Below are 6,322 nucleotides of genomic sequence, written 5' to 3'. Positions count from 1 at the left end.
TGGACTTGAACTCACAGCGACCGCAATGGTGAGAGGCTACTGGGTCATTACGCTGCGTCAGCATGCTAACCAACTGAGCCACGGAGGTCCCAGTTAAGAATAGTGGGTCTACATCGCATAAAGTTATTAAACGCAAGGAAAACAAGCAGATGCTATCCTACCTATGCCGATTTGAGTCAGTTAATTAAGAACAGTATGTCTACATCGCACAAACACAATGAGTGAGTGAGTGCTCGGGGTTTAACGTCGTACTTAGCAATTTTCAGTCATATGACCACGAATGAATCTTTAAAGTGCATGTAATGTGCCTCGTTATTGCAGGACGGATATCCACTGCTCTTTTTATCTAGTGCTGCTTCACTGAGACACCTTACCGAAGGCAAATAAGATGCCCTGCCCGAGCCATTAAACCGATACGGGTCAACCAGTCGTTTCACTATCCCCTTCATGCTGAACGCCAAGTTACAACTTCCTCTTCTAAGGTCTTAGGTGTGACTCAATCCAGGATTGACCCTGGACAAACATGCAGATGCTATCCTACCTATGCACATTTGAGTCAGTTCATTAAGAACAGCAGGCCTACAGGTAGCTACATCGCATAAACACAATGAAAACAAGCAGATGGCTTAAAACTTTGACATTTATTTCATGTAAAGTGTTCATAAAACAAAGAAAGACATTTTTGCCTGTGGACCTTTCAGAGTTTACTCAAAGATTTGCTTTTGGACTTGGGTCCATCTCATTTCATGTGTCAACTCTAGCTGGTGTCATTTCAGGTGTCTGCAGAGTTAATCCAAGGTGTCATATGATGACTGGTTGTCTTCAGCATGTTTCACAGAATAAAAGGTAGCATTTCAAACTTTATAAGACAGAGTTACATGATGACATCAAAGATATATGAGCTGAAGTGGTGTAAAAGCCACACCGTACTGGAAGCAAATGCACAGCTCCGCGGTATGAAAGCCATACCGTACTGGAAGCAAATGCACAGCTCTGCAGTATAAACGCCACACCGTACTGGAAGCAAATGCACAGCTCTGCGGTATAAAAGCCATACCGTACTGGAAGCAAATGCACAGCTCTGCAGTATAAAAGCCACATTGTACTGGAAGCAAATGCACAGCTCTGCGGTATAAACGCCACACCGTACTGGAAGCAAACGCACAGCTCTGTGGTATAAAAGCCACACCGTACTGGAAGCAAATGCACAGCTCTGCGGTATAAACGCCACACCGTACTGGAAGCAAATGCACAGCTCTGCAGTATAAAAGCCACACTGTACTGGAAGCAAACGCACAGCTCTGCGGTATAAACGCCACACCGTACTGGAAGCAAATGCACAGCTCTGCGGTATAAAAGCCATACCGTACTGGAAGCAAATGCACAGCTCTGCGGTATAAAAGCCACACCGTACTGGAAGCAAATGCACAGCTCTGCGGTATAAAAGCCATACCGTACTGGAAGCAAATGCACAGCTCTGCAGTATAAAAGCCATACCGTACTGGAAGCAAATGCACAGCTCCGCGGTATAAACGCCACACCGTACTGGAAGCAAATGCACAGCTCTGCGGTATAAAAGCCATACCGTACTGGAAGCAAATGCACAGCTCCGCGGTATAAACGCCACACCATACTGGAAGCAAATGCAAAGTCCCGCGGTATAAAAGCCATATGGTACTGGAAGCAAATGCACAGCTCTGCAGTATAAATGCCACACCGTACTGGAAGCAAATGCACAGCTCTGCGGTATAAAAGCCACACCGTACTGGAAACAAATGCACAGCTCTGTGGTATAAAAGCCATACCATACTGGAAGCAAACGCACAGCTCTGTGGTATAAAAGCCATACTGTACTGGAAGCAAATGCACAGCTCCGCGGTATAAACGCCACACCATACTGGAAGCAAATGCAAAGTCCCGCGGTATAAAAGCCATATGGTACTGGAAGCAAATGCACAGCTCTGCAGTATAAATGCCATACCGTACTGGAAGCAAATGCACAGCTCCGCGGTATAAACGCCACACCATACTGGAAGCAAATGCAAAGTCCCGCGGTATAAAAGCCATATGGTACTGGAAGCAAATGCACAGCTCTGCAGTATAAAAGCCACATTGTACTGGAAGCAAATGCACAGCTCTGCGGTATAATAGCCACACCGTACTGGAAGCAAATGCACAGCTCTGCGGTATAATAGCCACACCGTACTGGAAGCAAATGCACAGCTCTGCGGTATAAAAGCCACACCATACTGGAAGCAAATGCACAGCTCTGCGGTATAATAGCCACACCGTACTGGAAACAAATGCACAGCTCTGCGGTATAAAAGCCACACCATACTGGAAGCAAATGCACAGCTCTGCGGTATAAAAGCCATACCGTACTGGAAGCAAATGCACAGCTCTGCGGTATAAAAGCCACACCGTACTGGAAACAAATGCACAGCTCTGTGGTATAAAAGCCACACCGTACTGGAAGCAAATGCACAGCTCTGCGGTATAATAGCCACATCGTACTGGAAGCAAATGCACAGCTCTGCGGTATAATAGCCACACCGTACTGGAAACAAACGCACAGCTCTGCGGTGTAAACGCCACACCGTACTGGAAGCAAATGCACAGCTCTGCGGTATAAAAGCCATACCGTACTGGAAGCAAATGCACAGCTCTGCGGTATAAAAGCCACACCGTACTGGAAACAAATGCACAGCTCTGTGGTATAAAAGCCACACCGTACTGGAAGCAAATGCACAGCTCTGTGGCATAATAGCCACACCGTACTGGAAACAAATGCACAGCTCTGCGGTATAAAAGCCACACCATACTGGAAGCAAACGCACAGCTCTGCGGTGTAAACGCCACACCGTACTGGAAGCAAATGCACAGCTCTGTGGTATAAAAGCCACACCGTACTGGAAGCAAATGCACAGCTCTGCGGTATAATAGCCACACCGTACTGGAAGCAAATGCACAGCTCTGCGGTATAAAAGCCACACCGTACTGGAAGCAAATGCACAGCTCTGCGGTATAAAAGCCACACCGTACTGGAAGCAAACGCACAACTGTGCGGTATAAACGCCACACCGTACTGGAAGCAAACGCACAGCTCTGCGGTATAAAAGCCACACCGTACTGGAAGCAAATGCACAGCTCTGCGGTATAAAAGCCACATCGTACTGGAAGCAAATGCACAGCTCTGCGGTATAAAAGCCATACCGTACTGGAAGCAAACGCACAGCTCTGCGGTATAAACGCCACACCGTACTGGAAGCAAATGCACAGCTCTGCGGTATAAAAGCCATACCGTACTGGAAGCAAATGCACAGCTCTGCGGTATAAAAGCCACACCGTACTGGAAGCAAATGCACAGCTCTGCGGTATAAAAGCCATACCATACTGGAAGCAAACGCACAGCTCGATCACTTTGGGGACATGGATATTATTCAAATATCATCATACATACAGGTATTATAGCACAGAGACAAAAAAAAAAAAAAAAAAAACAAAATATACACAAACTGGATGAGTCACTAAAGTATACACAGCCAACAGATCACACTGCATAAATTAGACAACCTTATTATAACTGGACTGAAGGGCGCTGTGCCCATTCAAGTCTCGCGCTTACGGTGTGTGTATGTCAGAATTTCCCTTCATAACAATCTACTGTGCTAAAATTGTGACTTACTCAGCAAATTTTTATTTTGATCAAATATTGAAGTTCAAATATTAGATTAGGAATAATATCCCTGGTAAAGACTAGGTCTGACTATGGTCTCAGCCGCTTAGTTGTCCTTTCATAACAGCTGGGTACACAGGGCATAATCAAAGATAACTACAGGTGTATGTCAACAGGTACATGTCAACAGGTACATGTCAACAGGTACATGTCAACAGGTACATGTCAACAAACATAAGTCAACCATAAATATACATGTATATCCAGAGAAAAATGAAAAAAAAAAACAAAACAAAAACCAAATGAAACACAAAATTCCTTAAAAATGAACTCCATACTAACAGAAGATAGAACTTCTTACTTTTACCATAAATGCCCGAGACAGCAACAGTTCAAAGTGTTTGCATGCAAACCAAAAGGATGACAGTCACAGACATGTCAAAAAGTTTCTTCCTTTGCATTTACTGAAGCGTGGAATAGAAATCATCGGGTGCGGTGAATTGTGACCCTGCCCTTGGCCTAATATTGAACTTGTTAATGACCTAAAATTTCATGCCCCAAAATTACATCGTTAGAAGCAAGAAAAGGGTATAAAATATTAACTTTGGTGGCGAAACAGATTCCCAGTATTATGATACCCTCCTAGTTCCAAAACAATCAGAACAGTTTCAAAGTATTATGATACCCTCCTAGTTCCAAAACAATCAGAACAGTTTCCCAGTACTATGATACCCTCCTAGTTCCAAAACAATCAGAACAGTTCCCCAGTACTATGATACCCTCCTAGTTCCAAAACAATCAGAACACTTTCCCAGTATTATGATACCCTCCTAGTTCCAAAACAATCAGAACACTTTCCCAGTATTATGATACCCTCCTAGTTCCAAAACAATCAGAACACTTTCCCAGTACTATGATACCCTCCTAGTTCCAAAACAATCAGAACACTTTCCCGGTACTATGATACCCTCCTAGTTCCAAAACAATCAGAACACTTTCCCGGTACTATGATACCCTCCTAGTTCCAAAACAATCAGAACACTTTCCCAGTACTATGATACCCTCCTAGTTCCAAAACAATCAGAACACTTTCCCAGTACTATGATACCCTCCTAGTTCCAAAACAATCAGAACACTTTCCCGGTACTATGATACCCTCCTAGTTCCAAAACAATCAGAACACTTTCCCAGTACTATGATACCCTCCTAGTTCCAAAACAATCAGAACACTTTCCCAGTACTATGATACCCTCCTAGTTCCAAAACAATCAGAACACTTTCCCGGTACTATGATACCCTCCTAGTTCCAAAACAATCAGAACAGTTTCCCAGTACTATGATACCCTCCTAGTTCCAAAACAATCAGAACAGTTTCCCGGTACTATGATACCCTCCTAGTTCCAAAACAATCAGAACAGTTTCCCAGTACTATGATACCCTCCTAGTTCCAAAACAATCAGAACACTTTCCCAGTACTATGATACCCTCCTAGTTCCAAAACAATCAGAACAGTTCCCCAGTATTATGATGCCCTCCTAGTTCCAAAACAATCAGAACACTTTCCCAGTATTATGATACCCTCCTAGTTCCAAAACAATCAGAACACATTTCAAAGGCGAACAGAACATGTAGAATCATGTAAAATGTAAAATCCCATAAAATGGTCATGGGCCAAATTTGTGGTCATTTGCCTTAAATGAGATTAACCCTTTACAGGTTGTTGTCTCTTTACTACTCAAATCACAGGGACAGTGAAAATAAGCGGAGAAAGGTTCACACCCAGACTGAAGTACTGGAAAAGATACAAGCATGGATAGGTTTCACAATGCTAGTGATGAACAAAATGACAAAAAACACTTTGTACGTAATGACGGACAGGAGGAGTAGTTTCATACCCAAAATCCACAAAATCCACAAACTCCATCTCATCAGGACATTACTTCATAGATCTTGGCAGATATACAGCTCGTATAAGTTTTTTTATCATTTCCAAGCTGTATATACACCATGCCACATTATTTCCACTTTGCAGTTTGCCACCACACCTGATGATGGGAGAAGTCACCTTCCGAAAGCTTGTCAAGAAGTCATTATGCGTTTCTTGTGGTTTTCTTCATCACTAGCATTGTGACTGGGTTAGATCTTCATCACTAGCATTGTGACTGGGTTAGATCTTCATCACTAGCACTGTGACTGGGTTAGATCATCATCACTAGCATTGTGACTGGGTTAGATCTTCATCACTAGCACTGTGACTGGGTTAGATCATCATCACTAGCATTGTGACTGGGTTAGATCTTCATCACTAGCATTGTGACTGGGTTGGATCTTCATCACTAGCATTGTGACTGGGTTAGATCATCATCACTAGCATTGTGACTGGGTTAGATCTTCATCACTAGCACTGTGATTGGGTTAGATCATCATCACTAGTATTGTGACTGGGTTAGATCATCATCACTAGCATTGTGACTGGGTTAGATCATCATCACTAGCATTGTGACTGGGTTAGATCTTCATCACTAGCATTGTGACTGGGTTGGATCTTCATCACTAGCATTGTGACTGGGTTAGATCTTCATCACTAGCATTGTGACTGGGTTGGATCTTCATCACTAGCATTGTGACTGGGTTGGATCTTCATCA

The sequence above is a fragment of the Liolophura sinensis genome, chromosome 12, assembly GCF_032854445.1.
Source record: "Liolophura sinensis isolate JHLJ2023 chromosome 12, CUHK_Ljap_v2, whole genome shotgun sequence".
Classification (NCBI taxonomy): domain Eukaryota; kingdom Metazoa; phylum Mollusca; class Polyplacophora; order Chitonida; family Chitonidae; genus Liolophura; species Liolophura sinensis.
The sequence above is the reverse complement of the archived record's forward strand: the minus strand, read 5'-3'. Positions refer to the sequence as shown.